Raw genomic sequence first — 25529 nt, 5'->3', positions numbered from 1 at the left:
ACACAAAATCCTGTCTGGGACGGTGCTGGCACCGCCCCTGGCAGGAAACCCTTTGTCCTTGCCTCCCGCGCTGGGAGGACTCCCAGCAGCAGGAGGGCAGACTTGTGTCTCGGTGGCAGCATCCATTTTGTGGAGCTGAGGCTATGTTCGACTTTAACCGGGGTTACAGGTTACATACATGTCGTGTCCCTCTAGGAGGGTGGAATGCTAACCCCGTCGCCAGAATTGGCGAGGGGTTTGTATTCCAATTCGTATGACACCTTACTCGACATGTTTTGATAATGTTATACCAAAGTTAGCATTTGACCGCGAGGTACATAATGCACTTAAGAGTATATGGTATAGCGTTATCATGGAACAGCTATTAGGACTTGGTTCCGCAAGCTGCAAACGGGCTCAGCTCATGCCAGAGCACCATTTCACATTATTCCAAGCACTCTGCCTTCAGGATTGTTAAGGCCTGCCATAGGAGTGACTGATAGGAATATATGTGTCCATTTTAGGGTTAGATATAGGAATACTATATCTAATGCCCCAGCTGTCAAGCAGCCAGTTGTGTCACTTTTGGATGGCCAGCCAGGGGTGGCATAATACATGCTGCAGCCCCTGGTAGGCCCTGTGTGCACCTATGCCCTGGGTACCTAAGGTACACTGTACAGGGGCTGATAAGGTGACTCAGTATCCAATTAGATATGTACCTAAGGTACATGGAATCCATTTTACAGAGAGAGCAGGGGGCCTGGGGTCCTGAATAGCAGGGCCCCAGGTCAACTAAGTCAGAAAACCAGCAAAACACCAGGCAAAAAGTTGGGGACAACCATAGTCAGGGATCTACCTTCCTACACCCGCCATCACCAGATCTGGGTCAATGAACACCCCAGGGATGCTTTGCGCCAGTTTATCAACCTGATCCCTAAGAGGAGCCAGCGCTCTAGAAATAGCCAGAGAAAGGGCTTTGTCCACTGCTGGAGGGAAAAGTTGGGGGCCATTCTTCCTCTACTTCCTGGTAGGAGTAAAAATGATCTTCTGGAGAAGACATGATAGCAGGGGGTGTGAGCACAGAACTAATGCCTTTAAAATCCTTAAGGCAGCCCCCTCGCCGGTGCTCCAACAACTGGGCTTTCCCGAAGCTGTTCGAAAAATAGACTGAGGCGCAATGACAATTAACACCACCAGGTGGCGCTGGTCACTAACTTGGCCATGTGGGGAAATCACCACGTAGCGGTGTCAAAATTAGGAGAGGGTTGGTCGGGAATTAAGCGGACACTAGAGGAGTGACCGGATTCCCAAACGCGCGGAAAGACCAGCGGGAGCGCTCGACGGAGCTGCTTCGCTCGGGCTAGACGCGCCTGACAGGATCTCAACACGCGCAGAGCGTACAGCGGGAGAAACTGCGAGGGAGAGAACGCACTCGGGCAAGGGCCTGCAAATGGAATATAAAACAATACCAAGGCAATAATGCTAATAACGTGCACAAGAAACCGCTATACAAACAGCAACAACGCCAGATTAAGCCAAGAATGTAAAGAATGCATTTAACTGACGAGCAGTGGAGAAAGAGGAAGCAGAAGGGACGTCACAATATCATATACGATGGACTGTGATATGATTGGACTATAGTTGCCTTGGAGACTACCCCCCTAATGGTTCATGGGTTGTGTAGTCTTTTGTTTAATGATGTGTTTTCTTTGAACTGCTATGCAAATAAAGTGAGGAAAGATATGCCTAATCCTCGCCTCCGTTCTGCCATAGAATTCATTAAACTTTATTCAATCTGATTTAGAAATATAGATCATAAAAGTGTACATAAAAACAGTAAATCCTCTTTCCTAATACAATACACTGAGAATTAATGAAAACCAGGAGGTAAAAACGGCTGTTACAAAGCTCGGTTCAGAGCAACTTCAGAATCGTAAAGTTCAATGTTTCGCAAGATCAATCTCATGTACTTAGTGCAAAATATGCAATAAAGGGTCCAAGTAAGATGTAATGCTCCAATATCTGACCAGTCTGCGCTATATAAAACTGCAGAAAAACGAAAAATAAAAAGTGTTTTGCACACTTCTGTCATTGGGCTATATGTGGGCTACATCTGGGTGATGTTTGTGCTACATGTGGGCTCTTTTTTCTCTGGTGGCCATCTTGGGAGACTTATTTGTTATGAAGTTTCCTAATTTCCTCATTTACTGCAGTCTCCTCAGTAGGAAATGCTTTCAGTTTTTTACTTTGATTACATCAAGAAGGCATTCAGATGTGTCACACATTTGCCATCAATTCAGAATGTTAGCACTCTAGTTGTTCATTAGATCACTGTAGTAAAGCTACTTGTCACCAGGGAGTTAACTGAAAGTCTACTGCTGGTATTGAAAGTGATTATTTCAGTCTGCATGTCAGAATTTTCTAATGAAAAGAATAGGATTTGAGATCTCACTTAAAACATGCCCTACATTTTCTTTCTGCAGCCCTAACCATAATTTTGATTGCAAAATAAATGCCCTCATTTTGTTCCTTTGTAAACTAAATGTTTTTAGTGTTACCAGTTTACTCCAATCAAGATGGCTTCAGGTGTGCCATAATTGTGGCATAAGTAAGACTGTTAGCTCTCTAGTTGTTCTTTAGCACACTCTGTGAAGCTACATTAGAATACAAAGGCATCAACTGACAGGCTGCTCCTGTTGAAATATAACAGGAAGATATTTGAGATCTCACTTGAAACATGTCCTCATTTTTCTTTCTTCAGCACTAACCATACTTTCTATGACAAAATGAACCCCCTAATGTTGTTCCTTTTTACATTAAATGTTTTAAGAGTTACCAGTTTATTCCAATCAAGATGGCTTCAGGTGTGACATAATATTGTCATAAGTAAGACTGAAAGCGCTCTAGTTGTTCTTTAGAACACCCTGGGAAGCTTCAGTAGAACACAAAGGCATCAACTGACAGGCTGCTACTGTTGAAATATAACAGGAAGATATTTGAGATCACACTTGAAACATGTCCTCATTTTTCTTTCTTCAGCACTAACCTGTAGCGTAACAGCACGACAGTAGAAGAAGTGTTGTTAACACAAGTATTTATTGTAGGTACAAGGGCCCGCAGGGAGCGGGAATTAGCGGCAGTCACTACGGGAGTCAGCTGTCATCTGTCAAACAGATAACGGTGACGTCACTTAAATACCAATAAGAACATTCCAAGTGACGCGGAGTGACGCTACCTAAAGGAAAGGGAAAACATACTGAGGACACAACTTAATCCACCAGAACAATATAACATGTACAACATCTCCCTTTCTCCATCAAAAACAGGAACAGTTATTCCATAACAAAATGTTTAAACCTTGTCGGCAAGTTGATAACTCTGCCCACCCTGGAAGACAACCCCCCAGTGTGATTGATTTCCGTGCCCTTAGCACTTGTAACAGAGGATCCAATTACCTCTACATTGTTTTCTAGCACAGGGTCATCCTGAGCCAGGACGGTATTCCCACTGCCATCAGAACAATTTCTAAAACTGTCTCTCAAAACAGGTGAACCCTCTTGGCTGTCATAGGATTGCAACAGTTCAGTGCTGTTAGATATGTCTTCCCATTCCAGAACACTTTCATTAAGACTCGTATCTCCTTCTTCCATATTCCTCATTATAATTTTTTCTTGCCCATGTTTAAGTCTTACCACATCGTCTTTACTACGCCATCCTTCTCCTTCTATGAAAACTGCACCACCAGATGCTCTGCCAATTTTCATGGGTTTGCTGAGCCTGGATTCCCCTTTACTTACCAATCCAGACTTCTTCACTAACACCCAGTCTCCAGGTGCTATGCTCTTGTCCTTAGCTCTATTTACCATATCAGAGTACACCTTGTTTTTTACTTGTTTGTTCTCAATGTTCTCCTTCACCTTGAGTTCCTTTTCACTCACTTCTCTCACTTCCACAGCTGTTCCTTTCCATCCACTTATTTTTGGTGTGATGATAGTGTTACATGCTCTTCCTCTCATCAGGTAAAATGGTGTATATCCGGTGGCATCTTTTGGTGTGTTGTTATATGCACTGATTTTTTCCTTAATAAAATCTTTTACATCCATATTATTTGCTATTGCCATTTGGATTCCTTCTTTGAAGAATCTGTTTATTCTCTCTACTTGACCATTGCTCTTTGGACTGTACAGAGGTGTCTTCTCCTGTATAATTCCTCTCTTTTCCAAGAACTCAACCATTGCTCTTGATATCAGTTGTGATCCGTTATCCGACACCATGATCTTAGGCTGTCCCTCTCTTTCAAATACTTTTTCGAGAAACTTTATGACCACTTCTGTTGTCACCATATTTACGAATTTGTAGCACACCCACTTGGTATAGTAGTCTGTCAAAACTATGAGGTACCTGTACCCATCTGGCAAGATGTTGAACGGTCCTGCAAAGTCTATTGCTATTTTGGCCCAAGGCCCATCCGGAATTTCTACCATTTGGAGTTCATTCTTTTCAATTCTCCAATGCTTGTCTGACTTTAAGCATTTCTCGCAATTGTCTACATAACTCCTGATTTCACTGTCCACACCTGGCCACCAATAGTGCATTCTTAATACTTTTTTTGTGGCCGTGGTGCCTGGATGCCCTTTGTGAGCCAATTTAATGATCTTTTGTCTGAGTTCAAATGGCGGAACAAAAACTTCACCTCTTTTTAAGTAGCCATTCTCTAGCGTTAGTTCATCGTTTACCTGCTGGTAAGACCTCAGTTCCTCTTCAAGATTTCTTACATGTGGCCATACAGTTTGTACATACTTTTTTACTTTGGTCATGACGTTATCTTTTTCCATACACTCCTCCCATTCTTTTTCAGTTATGGATCCTTCGCACATAACTGTGGCATCAATATGTGCAACTATACACTCATTGTCGTCCTGTTCTTCGCTCTTTTGCCCCTTTACTGGCAACCTGGACAAGCAGTCCGCTCTACTGTTTTTTCCTCCTTTAATGTGCTCAATTTTGAAATTATATTCCTGGAGTTTTGACATTAGTCTTATTAACCTTGAACTTGCGTTTCCGTTGCCTCTACCTTTGCCATCCATCATATAAACCAATGGTTTATGGTCGGTTACTAGTGTGAAACTCTTCCCCCACAGATAATCCTTGAGTTTGTGCACTGCCCACACACAGGCCAAAGTTTCACGCTCAATTGTGCTGTAGTGGACCTCCGTGTCATTCAGCATCCTAGAAATGAACGCTATCGTGTTCTCTTCGCTTCCCTTTTTCTGGCAAAACACAGCGCCGATGCCCTCATTACTTGCATCTACAGTTACTACATTATCCAATTGTGAGTCATATGGTTTCAATGCAGGAGCATTCGCTATTTCCTCTTTGATTAACCTGAACGCTTCAACTTGTTCTTCCTTCCAGTTATAGGTCACATTCTTTTTCAACAGTCTCCTAAGTGGCTCCACCTTTTCAGCATATTTTTTAATAAACTTTGCATAATATTCACTGAGGCCAAGGAATGACTTGAGTGTTTCCTTGTTTTTAGGTTCCGGGGCCTCCCTTATTGCGTGCACTAAATCATCTTTTGGCGAAATACCATCAGCTGTCAGGACATGCCCTAAGTATTCAATCTCCTCTGTCATGAACTTGCATTTGTCCTTTGAGACTGTCATGCCTCTCTTTTCCAAAATGTCTAAAACCATTTCAATCAATTTTATGTGCTCTTGTTCGGTTTTGGAATGCAAAAGAATGTCATCTTGAAAGGCTTCCACCCCTTTCAACTTTCCAAACAAAATATCCATGAGTTTCTGGAAAACCCCTGAAGATGATGCTAAGCCAAAGGGAAGTCTAACATACCTGAATGCACCAAAGGGCGTGATGAAAGTTGTCAATTTCTTGGACTTTTCTGACAGACATACCTGATGATATGCGGCTCTTAAGTCAATAAATGAAAAGTATTTTGAACCGGATGTTGACTGTAGAATGTCCTGGATTTTTGGTAGGGGATGGCAGTTCACAATAATGTTTTTATTAAGTGACCTCAGGTCTACACATAGCCTAATGTCCCCTGTCTTTTTCTTCTTCGATACTACAATGGCAGAAACCCATTCAGACTCTTCTGCCTCTTCAATTACACCTTCACCCTTCAACTTCTCAAGCACTTCCCTCAATTCAGTTCTTATGGACAATGGTATTGTTCTTACCTTGTGTTTACATGGTATAGCGCCCTCCTTTAGTTTGATGTCATGACTGAACCCCATCACACAACCTATTTCATTTTTAAACACTTCCTTATGTTTTTCAAAAACAGATTCTAAATCTCCATCAAAATCTTTTAAGCATATGCTGTTTACCCATTCATCTCTTAACATCACTGGGTCTTTTGCCCCCGGCACCAGTACCACCCCAAGTTGGGCTAGGTCTCTCCATCCTACCAGTATCCTCCCTTTCTCTGCTACATAAATCTTTGTTTCAATTACTCTTCCCCTGAAACTCACAGTGTCAATGAAATACCCCAGCATATTTATTTCCTTTTCCCCCAAATGCTTTCGGGTTTATATCAGATTCCATTAGTTGTACACCATTCCTTTTTTCTTCAAAAAGAGTATCTGATATGGTTGTTATGGGCGCACCCGAATCTGCTGTAAATTTTAGGTCAACCTCACCAATTTTCACGTTACTTACTGGACCCTTTATCTTTCCTTCCTCCATTTCTACATACAAAACAATATTCGCACACATTTCTTCATCAAAATTACCAACAGTATTTATACTCATGTTATTGCTCATTCTTTTGGTTTTACACAAGGTGGTATAGTGACCATATCTTTTACATTTGAGGCACTTTTTGCCTACGGCAGGACAATTTTTAAAATCAGCTAAGTGTTCATTTGAACCACACCTGAAACAGCACAACTGCTTACCTCCCACCTTCCTTTCACCTACACCTTTTTCACTCGCTTTACCATCAACTTTCCTCTTGTCCTGTAAATAAAATACATTAGTGTTATTCGATGTTGAAGACAATTCCTTAGTGGAAATTAGAGACCTTTCGATACCCCTAGCAATGTCTATGACTTCCTGTAAGGTTGGTCTCTTACACGCTAACAGTCTTTCCTGCACCTTCTTAGTATAGCAGTAGAAGACTATTTGGTCCCTTATGTACACATCCGTCATTTCCTCATATTCACATTCCACTGCCAGAACTCTTAGACATGCAACATAGTCTTCTACACTTTCCCCTTCATGTTGTTTCCTTTGGGCGAATTTATGTCTTGCAACCATTATATTATTCTCCTCGTCGAATTGCCTCTCTAACCTTTTCAACGCCTCCTGATATTCATTTAATGGTACAAATGTTCCGGGTGGACTCTCATATTCAGGCAGGCTATCAAAGATATCCTGTCCAGCTTTACCTAATAGCCCAAACAACAAAGAACATTTTCTTTCAGCGTCAAAAGCCTTCCCATCAATTGATACGATGTAGTTCTCAAAAGCCCTGACCCACTTCTTCCATTTCATTGTGGGCTTACCAGGTTCATCTAGAAACCGAGGAGGCGCACACATGTTGTTACACTCAGCCATAATCTGCTTATTATTTCAACTTTACTTTTTTTTTATTTCCTACACAGCAGACTATCCGCTTCGATGGCTTTGCTGTTTATTTTTTATTTCATTCGCTATATTTCTTTTGTGCTTACTTGCGTTTTGATGCTTCAACTCGTTTATCTTTCAATCCTTTTCATACGCTATATTCACGAGCTTTCACTTCCTTGCGCTCGTTCCAATTCAGTCAGTCTGACTCTAAAATGGCCACACGCCGCGCACGCACGATGACGCGCGTTCCAATTGGCAAATCCGCTTATGCTCCCGGCATGCTTCACGCAGTACAGCTGAGGTAAACGACTGACACCTCAGCTGTTGCCCTGTCAACGAAGCGCTGATCACAGGAGTCTCTCACATTAGTTTTCACAGGCAGGGCGGCGTTTATCAATGAATTATGACAATTAAATCCTCAGACGAACTGTTATATTTCCAAGTAAATCATTTATATTTTAAAGTCTTCCATAAGTTTTACGCGCTGCCGATATCCTTTGCGCTAAATCCTTTCATCTCGATTTTACACAATCATCGCTCGCCGTATCCGCCGTGTACTCACTATTTATGATAAAGTGCTCCTTGCTCCGATCACAAGTTTCGTCAATCAAACTAGCGTCTTCTGTTTTTTTCTGCAGACCCTTGTTTCACCAGCCCTCATCGCCAATTGTAGCGTAACAGCACGACAGTAGAAGAAGTGTTGTTGACACAAGTATTTATTGTAGGTACAAAGGCCCGCAGGGAGCGGGAATTAGCGGCAGTCACTACGGAAGTCAGCTGTCATCTGTCAAACAGATAACGGTGACGTCACTTAAATACCAATAAGAACATTCCAAGTGACGCGGAGTGACGCTACCTAAAGGAAAGGGAAAACATACAGAGGACACAACTTAATCCCCCAGAACAATATAACATGTACAACATAACCATAATTTATATGACAAAATGAACCCCATCATTTTGTTCCTTTTTAAGTTAAATGTTTTAAGTGTTACCAGTTTATTCCAATCAAGATGGCTTCAGGTGTGCCATACTTTTGTCATAAGTAAGACTGTTAGTGCTCTAGTTGTTCTTTAGAACACTCTGGGCAGCTGCAGTAGAACACAAAGGAATCAACTGACAGTCTCTGCCCCTGTTGGATGTGCATGTCTTGCTGAGAATGTCAGACTTCATTCTCACATGACTGAGAAAGATAATGTGAATTTACAGAAAATATGCTCTCATTTTAGCTTCTGGAGCACCTTCCAAAACTCTATGGGACAAGCATGTGAAAATAGTTTTCTCTCAAACATGATTCATGATATCCCAGCAGAAGGTAAAATCACCTTAGAACACACCAATATTCCTGAAATTAGTATCGTACCATCAACAAATGAATTCTAATGTAACTAAAGTTTGTAATCGCCCTTTATAGTTCTCCTTTTGGTAACCCTCAAAATCTTTGATTCACTACAATGCATTTCAATGGGGTACTATCATGTATATTGGTCCCAAGATGCCCTGCTGACCCCAAATGGAAAGAGTGGTGGCCGGCAGCCATGCTCCCTCCCACCGGTGAATCAGGGGCTGCAAAAAATCTGGGCATTCAGGTCGACAACTGTCTCTCCTTTAGGGCTCAGGTGTCGGGCCTAGCCGGCAAATGCTTTGCCATCCTGAAGATGCTGAGAAAGTTCCTGCCGCTTCTATCCTTGGAACACAGAAAGACCACCGTCCAGGCCCTGATTGGTTCAAGGCTGGACTACTCTAACGTCCTTTACCTTGGACTGCCAAACTACCTTTTATCACGTCTCCAGGTGGTGCAGAACTCGGTGGCCCGCGCCATCTTTGGCCTCTCTAGGAGAGCAAGGGCCAGTGAGCTTCTTAGAACGCTTCACTGGCTACCCATGAAGAAGCGGATCACTTTCAAGGCCCTGACCATCGCGTTTAAAGCTCTGCATGACACAGGCGCCCGCTATCTTCAGAAATGGATCAGTTTTTATTCACCATCCAGATCCTTGCGCTCTTCAACCCAGGCCAAGGCAGTCACTCCCATGATCCGGCGTGCCCGCTGTGGGGGGAGTTCTTTCAAACATATCGCCCCTCCGCTGTGGAACGATCTTGCTCTCTCTCTCAGATCCAGCTCCAATCTGTTGGCCTTCAGGAAAGACCTGAAGACCCTGCTTTTCCTGCAATAACACCGCCCTGCTGAGCTATGCCCCCTTTATTTGTCCTGTCTCTTTCCACTCGGGACCTGTGAGGCTCTGACAGCGCCGGGACACTCCTCGGAGTAGCCGTGCGCTATAAAAGCACCCCCTATAACATAACATAACATGGCTGCCAGCAATTCAGGATGAAGTGCTGTCAGCCAATCAGATCTCACGATGACATGTGTGGTTAGGCTCCGTCCAGATATCGATATTTGATCTTTTTCAAATTTCTCAGGAACTACTGAATGGATTTACACCATGTTAGACCCGTCTGCTTCTGAGAGTCCCCTCACCACTATGATTTCTTTTGTTCCCCTGTACCTCCCAAAATGTGTCGCTTTTTATTTGTCTACCAGGACTTTTTATGTGTTGTTTCATGGGGTTAGATGTTCCTTGACGCCCAGTTGCTCACAAGGTTTGTGGCACCAACTTACAAGGCGCCTGGCCCAAACCTGTGGCATTACAAGCTGGGGTGGTTAACCTGCATAAAGGAACTTAAAATGGTGGACACCTTTTTTCCTCATGTGAAGTGACTCCCATTGGAGCCTTTCATGAACCCTGGCCTTTTGAGGTTTTGGCGCCCTTTCGTCAGCTGTGCCCCCTTCGCGACAGGTGCCTCTAGAGGGGAGCTCGGACGTCTCCGAGCCCCACCAGCGTAGAGCGCTGCCTGCGCAGATTGAAGGTGAGGTGGTGCGCCGGGGCGGGGAAAGGCCGGCCTTCGTTGGGCGGGACTAGCGTCTCTGCCACTCCCCAGTGACCCGGGAGCTGTAGCTGTGGGCGGGAACCACCCTGTATGCGGAAGTCGGAGGGAGGTCCGTGGAGCCCCTGAGAGCCCCGTCGCTGACGAGAGAAGTGGTGTGCCCGACTGAATCGTATTTTGATTGCAGCCGATGTGAGGTGGGCCCGTTTCTTCATAGTGAATGCAGCGTTGTGAAGGAACTGTGAACCGGCATTCATTTGACTGTGCGCAAAGATTGTGTGACCTCTCCGGCAGCCCGTTCGTCAGTCTAAAGACTTTAAACTGGTGCCGCCTGTGCTCTAGTGGTGCTAAAGCCCGTAGGCGCACATAGACTTCACCGGCAAAAGCAGAGATCCTATCCTAGTGACCGCCGAGTGCAAATGATGTATTTACTGTGTTTCCTTGCCTTTTAGATATACGCGCATACGCCCTGAATGATTATTAAAGAGTCCCAAACCTTATTTTGTGCTCAGAGAAGCCGTATACCCGGTCATTGAAAACAGCATAAACTGTAAGAGTTATCTTTCCCATTTGAAACGTATTGCACATGTAATGATTCTAAAGTATTTAATTGGTGGCAGCGATACCAGAAGAAACATGTGGTTGTTTATTTAAATGAACCAATATTTATTCAGATATTTATTCTGATATTTATTCTGATATTTATTCTAATATTTATTCTGATATTTATTGTGATACTCATTCCTGAAGTTATTCTATTTATTAATACTATTTATTACCAGAACTGTATGACCAAAAGAAATGTATATGTGCTTTCCCAGTCAACCCTATTTACAACAAAGAACTTTTATATAAAGGAATCGTATTTTTCTACAGCAGTGGTGTGGTGTCCTTCTTTTTGGTGTGGATGTACAAGGAGTTATTATTGGGTCAGAGCCGGCTTAACACTACAGCCTTCACTTGCCTTGTCACTTGAGCCAAGCTACCCCCTTTGTGCTGGGCTTGCCCATCGCAGGTCCAACATAAAATTGGTGCTCAGCGGGTGGGATTGCAAGCCGTGCTTGTTTTGTACCCCATAATAATTCAGTGTGCACCACAGGTACACACCCGGAGTTTTCTCCTAGCGGCCCTCATATTCAACGTTTTGCTTTTTCCAAATTCTTTCCTGGAGGTGGGTGGAAGTGACCCTCAAAGTTCTTATCCTGGTCACCTACTTCGGGGTGGTTGTCCACACTTTTCATTGACAAGATGGAATTTGAAATGTCAGAGCTGGAGACCTATACTGTGGCACAGCTCAAGGATTTCTGTCAGGAGAGGGGAGTGTTTGTCAGGCGAGGGGCCAAAAGAGAGGAGCTCCGTACTAGTCTGCGAGCATGGGTGGAAGCACACACGGAGGGAACGGTGCAGGAGGAGGAATCGGACAGAGGTACTGTCATTGATAGGACTGCGGAATGTCTCCCGGGGGTGGGTGAGATGTCAATCAGCCCCAAGGCAACCTCTAGGGAGGGCAGCAGTGTGTCATCGAGAGGGTTGTCAGAAACCGAGTTAGCTGACAGGAGAGAGGAAAGACTGTTAAGGTGGGAAATAGCAAAAATGGAGTTGGAAGAAAGGAGTGAGGGGAGGAGGTTGGAACATGAGTCCAAGCTGGAGATGGAAAGGAAGAGGTTGGAACACAAGTTCAAGCTACGAGAACTCGAATTCCAGGCCCCTAACATCACTCCGAAGGGTGTCGAGTCAAAGAAATTTGCCAGGGAGCCCAGGCCCCATTTACCCAAGGACGTAGTCGCCAGTTATACCGCTGGAGACGACATAGCCAAGTGGCTGGCAGCCTATGAGGTCTCCTTAAGAGCCAATGGGATCCATGCGAAGCATTGGGGTGGTGGATTATACCGGTACATGCCTCCGACAGGTAGGGATGCCCTATTGGCCCTAGACCGGGAGGAACAGGTTAATTACCCCGCCATGAACGTGGCGCTCATCAGGAAGTTTGGGTTGACCCCCGAGAAATACAGGCAAAGGTTTAGGGGCAGCCACAAGCTGAGCTCACAGAATTGGGTTGACTTCCTGGATTTTGCCAAGAAAGCCCTGGATGCGTGGGTCCAAGGTAATGAGGTGGAGGACTATCGAGGGTTGTACGACCTGATACTCAAGGAACATCTACTCGAGAAATGTCTTCCCGAGCTGAGGCAACACCTGGTAGACAGCAAACTTACTTGCCCCCGTAAGCTTGCTGAGGAGGCGGACATTTGGGCAAGTACCCGAGTGTCCACGAAGGGGACGGGAGGAGATTCTCAGAAGTCCGGACAGGGCGCTCCCCAGAAGAAAGAGGGGGGAGATAACAAGAAGCAGGAGTTCTCCAGAGGCCCCCAAAATACCTTTAAGGGGAAAAGTATCTTCTCCACTTCTAAGGCTAACCCGCAGAAGAACCCTAATCCTGGCCCGAGTCAGCAGCCAAGGGTTATCCATTGCTATGAGTGCGGTGGTATTGGACATTATAAGGGAGACGTGAAATGCCCAAAGAGACCACCCCCTCCCACTGGAGGAAAGGCCCCGGGAGTCGCTAGTGTAGCGCTCGGGGAGGAGATGCCCTTAGTTAAGGGGGGGGAGTGGGCGAGTGTCACCTTAGTGTCCCTGGGTGATCGGGAGATGGTTCCAAAGATCCAGGTGCCCTCAAATACTACCAAGTATGGGCAATGGGTCACCATCAATGGCCATAGAGGGGAAGCTCTGAGAGATACAGGAGCCAGTATGACTATGGTAAGGAGTCATCTGGTGTCCTCAGAGCAGGTGATTCCAGGCGTACTTCATCCAGCCGCGATGGCTGACGGCAGAATGGGCCACTATCCTGTGGCCGAGGTTCCCTTTGAGTGGGGAGGGGTTGCAGGTTCACTTCGAGTTGCCGTAAGCCCCGCCGTGCCAGTCGATTGTCTGCTGGGCAATAATATGGTAACTGCAAACACAACAATGATGGACAGAATGTGGATCAATGTCACACATTCACCCCAGTCCAAAGATCTGGGCCCAAATCCATCGTTTTTCCACTCCACACCACCCTGGGTTAGACAATGGCGATATGCAAATCAGCGCTGACCCTGTGCCCATGGGAACAGTCCAGTCCGAACTACAAAAGCCATGTCCTTCCCAGAACGGAAACAAGCATCCAAGGACCGGCCCGGTTTCGAGGTAACACCTCTCTTCAGCCCGGCTAGCTTGATTACAGTGGTGTGGAGTAACTGGGACTCACGTCTGAGCATCCCCAGTACACTTAGAGCGGTAACTGCAAACACAACAATGATGGACAGAATGCACAGGGTCAGCGCTGATTTGCATGTCGCCATTGTCTAACCCAGGGTGGTGTGGAGTGGAAAAACCATGGATTTGGGCCCAGATCTGTGTGACATTGATCCACATTCTGTCCATCATTGTTGTGTTTGCAGTTACCGCTCTAAGTGTACTGGGGATGCTCAGACGTGAGTCCCAGGCACTCCACACCACTGGAATCAAGCTAGCCGGGCTGAAGAGAGGTGTTACCTCGAAACCGGGCCGGTCCTCGGATGCTTGTTTCCGTTCTGGGAAGGACATGGCTTTTGTAGTTCGGACTGGACTGTTCCCATGGGGCACAGGGTCAGCGCTGATTTGCATATCGCCATTGTCTAACCCAGGGTGGTGTGGAGTGGAAAAACGATGGATTTGGGCCCAGATCTTTGGACTGGGGTGAATGTGTGACATTGATCCACATTCTGTCCATCATTGTTGTGTTTGCAGTTACCGCTCTAAGTGTACTGGGGATGCTCAGACGTGAGTCCCAGGCACTCCACACCACTGGAATCAAGCTAGCCGGGCTGAAGAGAGGTGTTACCTCGAAACCGGGCCGGTCCTCGGATGCTTGTTTCCGTTCTGGGAAGGACATGGCTTTTGTAGTTCGGACTGGACTGTTCCCATGGGGCACAGGGTCAGCGCTGATTTGCATATCGCCATTGTCTAACCCAGGGTGGTGTGGAGTGGAAAAACGATGGATTTGGGCCCAGATCTTTGGACTGGGGTGAATGTGTGACATTGATCCACATTCTGTCCATCATTGTTGTGTTTGCAGTTAACGGGCAATAATATGGAGCACAATGCTTGGAAGGAGGTGGAATACCGACTCATACTGAGATGCTGGGTACACCTGATTGGGCCTGTGTGAGTACCAGGTCTGCGGCTGCTCGGGAGGAGAAGTCGCGTGGGTTGGAGCCTGGAACAATGGCCCACCCAGCTGCTGATGAGGGAACATTTCGAGGACAGGAGGAGCCTGCCTCGAGGTCCATGCCCCGTGAGACGGATAGGCCACCTGTGGAGGTGGACCCGGAGTCCGCGGAGGAGGACATGGTTCCGTTGGAGGACTTGCCTATCCCCGCTGAGTGGCGAGGGGAAGGAGGACCATCCAGGGAGGAACTGAGCAAGGGACAAAGGGAATGTCCCACCCTCGAGGGTCTGAGGCAACAGGCTGAAGCCCAGGCAGCAGGTAACGAGTCTGGGAACTATCGTGTTTACTGGGAGGATGGTCTCCTCTACAGTGAACCCAGGGCGCCAGTGCACGGATTGTCACGGGCCCTGGTAGTCCCACAGTGTTACCGAGCCTTCCTATTAGAGTTGGCTCATGAGATTCCCTTGGCAGGACACTTGGGTCAGGACAAGACCTTTGCCCGGCTTGTCCCCCACTTTTATTGGCCTCGAATGAGGGTGGCGTCCGACACATACTGTCGGTCGTGCGTGTCATGCCAAGCCAGTGGGAAAACAGGGACGAAGCTGAAGGCTCCCCTGGAACCACTTCCCGTTGTTGCCACCCCCTTTGAAAGGGTGGGCATCGACATTGCTGGGCCCCTAGATCCACCTACATCATCCGGTCACAGGTTTATCCTGGTCCTGGTGGATCACGCCACAAGGTATCCAGAGGCAATTCCTCTGAGAACCATTACTGCACCAGTAGTGGCCAAGGCCCTGATGGGGATCTTTACCCAAGTGGGATTCCCCAAGGAAGTTGTGTCTGACAGGGGGACCAACTTCCTGTCAGCATATATGCGGGCCATGTGGAAGGAGTGTGGAGTGACTTACAGGTTCACCACTCCTTATCACCCACAGACCAATGGTCTTGTGGAAAGGTTCAACCAAACCTTGATCAGAAGTCTACCCGAAAGCCTGCGGAGGAAATGGGACGTCCTCCTACCCTGTTTGCTCTTTTCCTACAGGGAAGTGCCGCAAAAGGGAGTGGGCTTCAGCCCCTTCGAGCTTTTGTACGGGCACCCTGTACGTGGACCTCTCAGCCTGGTGAGGGACTCCTGGGAAAAGTCTCCCCGGAAAGTTCCCCAGGATGTGGTGAGCTACATGCTGGCCTTCCGAAGCCAAATGGCTAAGTTGTGGAAGCAAGCTTCTGACAACTTGGAAGCCAGTCAGGCAGTTATGAAAGCGTGGTATGACCACAACGCTAACCCAGTGGAGTTGGAGCCTGGCCAGAAGGTGTGGGTGATGGAGCCTGGAGAGCTGAGTGCCCTCCAGGATCGTTGGACAGGCCCCTACGAGGTATTGAAGAAGAAGGGCAAGTCTACCTATCTGGTGGGCGTAAAGACCCCTCGGCATCCGCATCGGGTGTTACATGCCAATCGCCTCAAGCCCCACTACGAGAGGCCCGAAGTCATGTTGGTTATGGTGACTGACGGATCGGAGGAAGAGGACACGGAGCCTCTCCCCGACCTCTTTGCGTCTCAAGAAAAGGATGGGTCAGTGGAGGGAGTGAAACTCTCGCCAACCCTGACTCTGAGCAGCAGGAGGAATGTCGCCAGGTCTTGGGGTCATTCGCTCCTCTGTTCTCCCTTGTCCCGGGTAAGACCCACCTGTGTACCCATGACGTGGACACAGGGGACAGCCCACCTGTGAAGTCAAAGTCTTACCGGCTGTCTGACAAGGTGAAGGCCAGTATACAAAGCGAAGTAGCTAAGATGCTGGAGCTAGGAGTCATCGAACCTTCAAGTAGCCCTTGGTCTAGCCCGGTGGTGTTAGTTCCTAAAGCTGCCCCACCTGGCACCACACCAGAATTGAGATTCTGTGTGGACTACCGAGGACTAAATTCGGTAACCAAAACGGATGCTCATCCGATCCCTCGGGCGGATGAATTGATTGACCGGTTGGGAGCTGCCCAATATCTCAGTACCATTGACCTCACTGCAGGGTACTGGCAGATTCCCATGTCTAATGGAGCCAAGGAAAGGTCAGCCTTCTCCACACCTGATGGACACTACCAGTTTTGCGTCATGCCCTTTGGGCTCAAGAACGCACCTGCCACTTTTCAGCGGCTGGTGAACACGATCCTCACCGGGATGGAGTCATTCTCTGCTGCTTACTTGGATGACATAGCTGTCTTCAGTAGCAGCTGGGAGGATCACTTGCAGCACTTGCAAGCCGTTCTCCAGGCCCTGGAACGGGCTGGCTTGACGATCAAGGCCAGCAAATGTCAGATTGGACAGGGGTCGGTAGTGTACTTAGGACACTTGGTGGGCCGGGGAACGGTGCAGCCCCTTCAGGCGAAGATTGAGGCAATCATGGCCTGGAAACCCCCCAAGACCCAGACTGAGGTCCGAGCCTTCCTGGGCCTCACAGGTTACTACAGACGATTCGTGAAGGGGTATGGCACTATCATGGCACCCCTTACAGAACTCACGGCCAAAAAGCAACCCAGGAGAGTCATTTGGACGGAGGTTTGCCAGCGAGCCTTCGACACTCTGAAACAAGCATTGTGTAACGCTCCAGTCCTGAAGGCTCCAGATTTTTCAAAAGAGTTCATTGTCCAGACAGATGCATCCGACATTGGCATTGGGGCGGTGCTATTGCAACTCAATGAAGAGGGTCTGGATCAACCCGTGGTCTTTCTGTCACGGAGACTGCTTCCCCGGGAACAGAGGTGGAGTACGATCGAGCGGGAAGCCTTTGCGGTGGTCTGGGCACTGAAGAAGCTGCGACCATATTTGTTTGGTTCACACTTCCTTGTTCAGACAGACCACCGACCCCTTAGTTGGCTCATGCAAATGAAGGGGGAAAATCCCAAACTGTTGAGGTGGTCTATCTCCCTACAGGGAATGGACTTTCGGGTGGAACACCGGCCCGGCGTTGACCACGCCAATGCAGACGGTCTCTCCAGGTATTTCCGCCTTAGTGTTGAGGACTCCCAAGGAGTTGGGTAGCTCTCCCCACTTTCAGCTGGGGGGGACGCGTGTTAGACCCGTCTGCTTCTGAGAGTCCCCTCACCACTATGATTTCTTTTGTTCCCCTGTACCTCCCAAAATTTGTCGCTTTTTATTTGTCTACCAGGACTTTTTATGTGTTGTTTCATGGGGTTAGATGTTCCTTGATGCCCAGTTGCTCACAAGGTTTGTGGCACCTATTTACAAGGCGCCTGGCCCAAACCTGTTGCATTACAAGCTGGGGTGGTTAACCTGCGTAAATGAACCTAAAATGGTGGACACCCTTTTTCCTCATGTGAAGTGACTCCCATTGGAGCCTTCATGAACCCCGGCCTTTTGAGGTTTTGGCGCCCTTTGTTTGGCGCGCATTTCTGACAGGAATTTCTTTATTTTCCTCAGGTACACAAAATGGCTGCTCTAGAACCCCAGTTCGGTGGCTGTGAGTGTCCTAAATACCCCTCAAGAGTGCCATGTCATTGTCACAGCCAGAGAAGGTTCTAGAACCTTCTGGCTCGTGCCAGTACCCCAGGGCACTGGCTATATAAGGCCCCGTCCCTGGCGGCCATTTTAGATGGAGATGATTAGATGAAGATGAGAAGAAGATTAGTTCAGACTAGAGTAGAGATTCCAGACTTGACACCAGATTGACACCTGCCCTGTTGACCCCTGAGGTGGCTGGTAGCGCAGGCAGTAGAGCAGCAAAGGGTTGCTGGCGTTGTGTCTGACTGGCGTTCCAGTCAGCTACGTGAGAAGTGATCTAGCGCCTACAGCGCCTGCCCAGCGAGTACCTCATTGCCCCCAAAGACTGTGGCCAGATTTGTGTGCCTCCCCGCCCCCCCGGTGGTGAACTGTGATCGATTTATCGAGTCGCGAGGCGAGAGCAAGTTCGCCGCGACCGCGATCGTCAGCTGTGCCCCCTTCGCGACAGGTGCCTCTAGAGGGGAGCTCGGACGTCTCCGAGCCCCACCAGCGTAGAGCGCTGCCTGCGCAGATTGAAGGTGAGGTGGTGCGCCGGGGCCGGGAAAGGCCGGCCTTCGTTGGGCGGGACTAGCGTCTCTGCCACTCCCCAGTGACCCGGGAGCTGTAGCTGTGGGCGGGAACCACCCTGTATGCGGAAGTCGGAGGGAGGTCCGTGGAGCCCCTGAGAGCCCCGTCGCTGACGAGAGAAGTGCTGTGCCCGACTGAATCGTATTTTGATTGCAGCCGATGTGAGGTGGGCCCGTTTCTTCATAGTGAATGCAGCGTTGTGAAGGAACTGTGAACCGGCATTCATTTGACTGTGCGCGAAGATTGTGTGACCTCTCCGGCAGCCCGTTCGTCAGTCTAAAGACTTTGAACTGGTGCCGCCTGTGCTCTAGTGGGACTAAAGCCCGTAGGCACGCATAGACTTCACCGGCAAAAGCAGAGATCCTATCCTGGTGTCCGCCGAGTGCAAATGATGTATTTACTGTGTTTCCTTGCCTTTTAGATATACGCGCATACGCCCTGAATGATTATTAAAGAGTCCCAAACCTTATTCCAACAAGGACCCAGTTCCAACAAGGATGCTTACCTGATCTCCCTAGCAAGATACAAATCCTCCATTGGCAAGGCAAAAAGCCTATTCTTTCAGGAAAGAATTGAAAGGGCCGCTTGCTCTAGCAAAGAAACTTTCACCATCCTGAAAGAACTTCTTAAGGTCCCTGATCCCGGCCCGAACAACCCCCCTGACCCCAAAGCAGACCAGGAAAAATGTCATCAGCTAGCCAGCTTTTTCCAAACAAAGATTCAAAAAATCTTCGACTCCATCCCTTCTACCAACCTGGGAGAGAGTGACGACCCCCCCGACACTCCGATCTCCCCCCGCCTATCCTCCTGGGGGCAAATAACCATCAAAGAAGTTGAGGATACGCTAAAAGTCATCAAAAGCGGATCTCCTAGGGACCCCGCCCCGCTACGAACCCTCAAGGAAGTAGCCTCCATCATCATCCCCCCCCTCACCCACCTGATAAATGCGTCATTACAACAAGGAGTCGTTCCCCTTAGTTGGAAAGCGGCTGTTGTTAAAGCGCTTTTAAAGAAACCTTTCTTGGACCCGGCGGAATTGGCCAACTATCGACCAATATCCCTTCTCCCTGGGACCAGCAAGATTGCAGAGAAACTGGTGAACAAGAAACTCTCTCAGTTTCTTGAATCTAATAACCTGTTAAAAAACCCGCAGACAGGGTTTCGCCCAGGGCAGGGCACCGACATCGCCCTCCTGGCGGCGGTGGAGGAGGCCAGAGCACTCTTAGACGAAGGGGGATCAGTGGCAGTGATCCTCCTCGACCTGAGTGCGCCCTTCGACACCGTCAACCACCACCTTCTGATCAAACGGCTCAAGAGGGTAGGAGTGGAGGGCACGGCTCTATCTTGGCTCTCCTCCTTTCTGGCCCAACGATCCTTTCAGGTTTGGGAGAACAACACCTGCTCCTCCGAAACACCCCTCCAATGTGGGGTGCCTCAGGGCTCCTCCCTGAGCCCCACATTGTTTAACATCTACATGTCCCCATTGGAGGAGGTTGTGACCCCGTTCGGAGTGAGCATCGTCAGTTATGCGGATGACACTCAACTAGTGGTCTCCCTTTCCCACCCTAGCCAACAACCTGCGGACTTATTCAACTGCTTGACGCAGATACAAGGGTGGATGAATAGCTCAGCCTTAAAACTGAATGGTTCAAAGACGGATATTCTCCTGCTGGGTCAGAAAGGACTCACCCTCCCTCAGAACATCTGGCCACCCTGTCTGGGTCCCCCCCCTGACCCAAAACAGGAAGTAAAAAGCCTGGGTGTATGGATCGAAACCGACCTCTCACTCACTACCCAAGCAAAAAAAGTAGCCGGTACTTGTTTCGGCTACTGAAATCAATGAGAAAGATCCTGCACCTACTTCCCCGTACTTCGCAGAGACTTCTCATCCAAGGCCTTATACTTTCCAGGCTCGACTATAGCAACGCTATCTACCTGGGCGCGCCCGAAGCAACTCTGAATAAATTACAGAGAATCCAAAATGCGGCCGCCCGAATCCTTACTAATACCCCTGCCAGAGCCTCAGCCAAACCTGCACTGAAGCTCCTTCACTGGCTTCCAGTGAGGGAACGAGTAATATTCAAAGCTTTATGCCTGGCGCATAAACTACTGCAGAATCGAGCCCCCCCGATTCTTAGGAAATTTATAAGACCATACAAAGCCCCAAGATCTCTTCGATCGGATAAGGAGTCCTTTATCACCCTTCCTAGATTCAAGAAAGCTCGCTCGGGTGGAAGACGCTTCTCGGTCCACACCGCTCGCCTCTGGAATGCTCTCCCCCGAGACTTGAGAACAGAACCTTGCTATTTACGCTTTAGGAAACGGTTGAAAGCTCACCTGTTCCCTTAAACGCTACCTTCGTTCTTCCTGAATCTGCTGTCCTCCCCCCACCCCCTTTTTTCGCCCCCGGAACCACAGATGTAGGGATTTTCAGCGCTGGGATACCTCAGGGGGACTACGCGCTCTATAAACTTTTTTAATAATAATAATAATAATAATTCTGTGCTCAGAGAAGCCGTATACCCGGTCATTGAAAACAGCATAAACTGTAAGAGTTATCTTTCCCATTTGAAACGTATTGCACATGTAATGATTCTTAAGTATTTAATTGGTGGCAGCGATACCAGAAGAAACATGTGGTTGTTTATTTAAATGAACCAATATTTAATCTGATATTTATTCTGATATTTATTCTGATATTTATTCTGATATTTATTGTGATACTCATTCCTGAAGTTATTCTATTTATTAATACTATTTATTACCAGAACTGTATGACCAAAAGAAATGTATATGTGCTTTCCCAGTCAACCCTATTTACAACAAAGAACTTTTATATAAAGGAATCGTATTTTTCTACAGTAGTGGTGTGGTGTCCTTCTTTTTGGTGTGGATGTACAAGGAGTTATTATTGGGTCAGAGCCGGCTTAACAGTACAGCCTTCACTTGTCTTGTCACTTGAGCCAAGCTACCCCCTTTGTGCTGGGCTTGCCCATCGCAGGTCCAACACACCATTTACCAAAAAGAGTTCTTTCTGAACCAAGGACTACCTTTTTGCCAAATTTGGTGTAATTCTGGTTAGCAGTTCGGGCTGTAGCCGTGGCTAAAGTTTCCTATGGAAAATTGCAGTAAGAAAACACGTTTTGGGACCCCCCCTTTTTTCTCGGCCCCCACTTGCCGAATCACCCCAAAACATTCAATATAGGAGCGGACTAGAGCACCCCACAAGTTTTGAAAATTCGCGAAGATTTCTCAATCTGCCCTAAAGTTATTGGGAATAGAATGTTGCAATTTTCCTATCCTAACTAGGTCCTAACTATAACTACCTACTGGCGAGCGCCAGTAGGTAATGTATGTGTGCGTCATGGCGATCGAGAGGGTGCACAGAACAGAATAAAGAGCGTTCAAATCAACCTAAATGGGTCCGTTTCGTTATTTGGCCTACAGTCGTGTTTGCTGAATTCCGAAGTTCCAGATATATATATATATATATATATATATTCCAACGTAAAAAGGTTGCCCTCGAAGGAAACGCCAACCAAACAGAGAGTTTGCACCATACTTTAATGTGGAACAGCTTCCTGGTCCTTGAAGTTCCTCGTGCCACATCAGGTTCTGGGAAATCGTTCGTAATAATAAAATAGTGTTCGTTCCCAAGTGGGTTGCTTCAGGAGGGAATACAATGATTTTGCTCTTTATTTCATTTTCCACACCGTCGGCCTCTCTGTCCTCTCGGGTCCTGACTTTACAGGCTCCGCAGGACTGCTTTCATGCAGAGGGGCGTCTCCGCGGCCGAGCTGCCGCTAACATTCCAACGTAAAAAAGTTGCCCTCGAAGGAAACGCCAACCAAACAGAGAGTTTGCACCATACTTTAATGTGGAACAGCAACAAATTCATGTTCACTCCTTCAGTCTCAATGATGGCCAAACGCGTTTCGGGCAGCTCTCTGCCCTTGTTCACTGGCTTGAGCAAAAATCCCAACAACTGCAGGGGAACCATATTTCACTTGGGAATGAACACTATTTTATTATTACGAACGATTTCCCAGCACCTGATGTGGCACGAGGAACTTCAAGGACCAGGAAGCATTGCGACTACACGCCCACTGGGGCGGGTCCTAGTATTGAAATGTGGTTCCCCTGCAGTTGTTGGGATTTTTGCTCTGGATCACTGGATCAGAGCTGATAAGATTCCAGTTTTTGGAAACAATTTTCCTCAAAGCCTGAAATTGACGATTGAAAGTCAATACTAATCTCACCGGTTGGTCAGCACTGTCTGCTTCTTTGTTAGTTAATCTCCTGGGTTGTAAGGCTACCTCTCTAGGCATGGCATTCACTTTACGAATTGCCGAATCAATTAAGCTCTGAGAATAACCCCTAGCTAAAAATCGGGCTCTGCTGTCACGTTGCACCTGACTGCACTGGTCTTCTGTGCTACAAATTTGTCTGATAAGCAGCATTTCCCCATAGGGGGTGCTGCGAATCAGGTGTGCCGGATGATTGCTCTTGGCATGGAGCACAGTATTTCGGTTTACGGAACAACGTAGTATGTAACGTATTGTTAGTAACCAAGACACTGACATCCAAGAAGTCAATGCATGTTTGGCTCATACTGGGGGTAAACTCCAGGTTGTATGCATTGTTGTTTAGCTGTGCAATAAACTCGATTGCCTCCTGTTTGGTGCCCCGCCATATCAAAAATATATCGTCAATGTAACGATACCAATTTAGCCACGATCAGACCGTGTGTACCCCATGAGTACCTGCCTCTCCCAGTAGCCCATATGCAAACAGGCATAACTGGGAGAGAAGCAGGCCCCCATGGCCACACCCCTGATTTGCTGAAAAAATTGGCTATTGAATTGGAAATAATTGTTATTCAAACAGAATGAAATCATAGCAATCAGCATTTTGTTATGTTCCAGATATTGCACAGACCTGTTTCCCAAGAAAGTCCGTCAAGGTGCTTAATGCTAGTGTATAACGACGACACATCAAGCGTTATTAACCAGTAGTCTGGCTCCCACTTAGCAGTCTCAAGTTCTCTCAACAAGTCACTTGAATCTTGCACATACGATGGCAATGCAGAAACAAAATCCTGTAAAAAAAAGTCGATATATTTTGTGACATTTTCCAAAAGGCCGTCCCTGGCAGAAATAATGGGCCTCCCCGGGGGTTTGTTGGCATCCTTGTGCACTTTGGGGATTAGATATAGCACCGGCATCACAGGAAAATCTTTCTTCAAGAACTTGAATTCATCCAAGTTCAAGAGGCCGGTGCTTTTCCATCCCACCAAAAGGCTGCTAAGATTGTTCTGTGCCAGTTTAATCTCTGAAAGATCACAACGCTTGTAACAGGAAGCCTCGTTCAATTGTGCATAAGCTTCCTCCAGGTACAATGTTCGCGGCCAAAGAACAACATTGCCACCTTTGTCGGCCTGGCGAACAATGATAGAATTATCAGCCTGGATTTTTTTAACCAAGTTGTAATATTTGGTGTTGTGTACTCTTCCATGGTGTTTAGATTGAAGAATTGAAACATGCAATTGTTTAATACTGGCAATAGCAAGGTCATGGAAAATGTCTAAATTATCGTTGAGTATATATGTGTGTGTGTGTGTGTGTGTGTATATATGTATATAAATATCAAACAAGAAAAACCTCTACTCCACTTCGGTAAAAGAGCACGCACACGAGGGCTATTTGGGTTAAGGCAACAACACTGAGGTCCATTTCTGTAGTTTGCCGCTTTTATTTTCAAAGGCGCAACAGCACATCATGCCTCCTTACGCGTTATGGTGTATGTCTTGGTCACAGGATGGGAAGGAATTAGCAAAGTGCATCGTGTGTGCTATTAAAATCATTAGGTCACATGACTATAACAAAACTGTATCTCCCATAGTGCACTTTACAAGTCATTGTTGTACTTGAATTAGGAAGTCCTTACAAATTGCAGTTGCTCAATTTTACAATCCGTAAAGTGCACTCGTGTTGTCATTGAGAATTCAAATGAAAAATAGTCATGATGACTCTTATATCCGCTGATGCTGGATCTCTATGACAGCCTAAAAACAAAGTAGATGCTTCAGAACGATCAGAGTAGGACATCCTCCTTGCCGAATCCTTTCCTCAGGTCACACTTTTTATAGGCTGGGTGATCGAGTGGGTCATTGACTAAATATTTTACTGTCCTTTTTGGAATCTGACCAGAGGTATTTTGAATCAAGTCTGACACTTTTATTTGGGTAGAATCACACTGGCCATTCTGCCATTTTCCCAGTAAGATGCAGGCTAAAGGCTGTTTTCAGAGCAGGACCCAACAAATTACCTCTTTCTAGTCATGCCCTACCGTTTGACTTGTCTGATATGACTTGAATGGGGCTTGCTTGAACATTTTTGCCAAGGTTGATTTTGGTTTCCAGTTTGGCTCTGATGTGGTTACATGGCATCACAGTGTGATCAGCAGAAGTGCACATGAGAATAAATATGTTCACAGTAAGTTGCAGTCTGCAATGCTCATCAGTGCATGGCTCCAACATACGGTTGTACAATATATCAAATCTGTGGTAAGTTGTGCATGGCCAACTTTAAAGGGTCACATAACAACATGGGGCCCGATTCACAAAAGTAATCTGAGCTAAAATCCTAACTTTACTACTTTCGGTATTCAAAAAAGGCATTTAGGAATAGTAAAGTTAAGATTCCTAACTTTACTACTCCTAAACTGAGAAAAATCTGAACTTTACCACGTTTGTTATTCACAAGAGGCATTTAGGAGTAGTAAAGTTAGAATTCCTAACTTTACTACTCCTAA

This window comes from Lissotriton helveticus, chromosome 4_1 (assembly GCF_964261635.1).
Source record: "Lissotriton helveticus chromosome 4_1, aLisHel1.1, whole genome shotgun sequence".
NCBI lineage: Eukaryota > Metazoa > Chordata > Amphibia > Caudata > Salamandridae > Lissotriton > Lissotriton helveticus.
The sequence above is the reverse complement of the archived record's forward strand: the minus strand, read 5'-3'. Positions refer to the sequence as shown.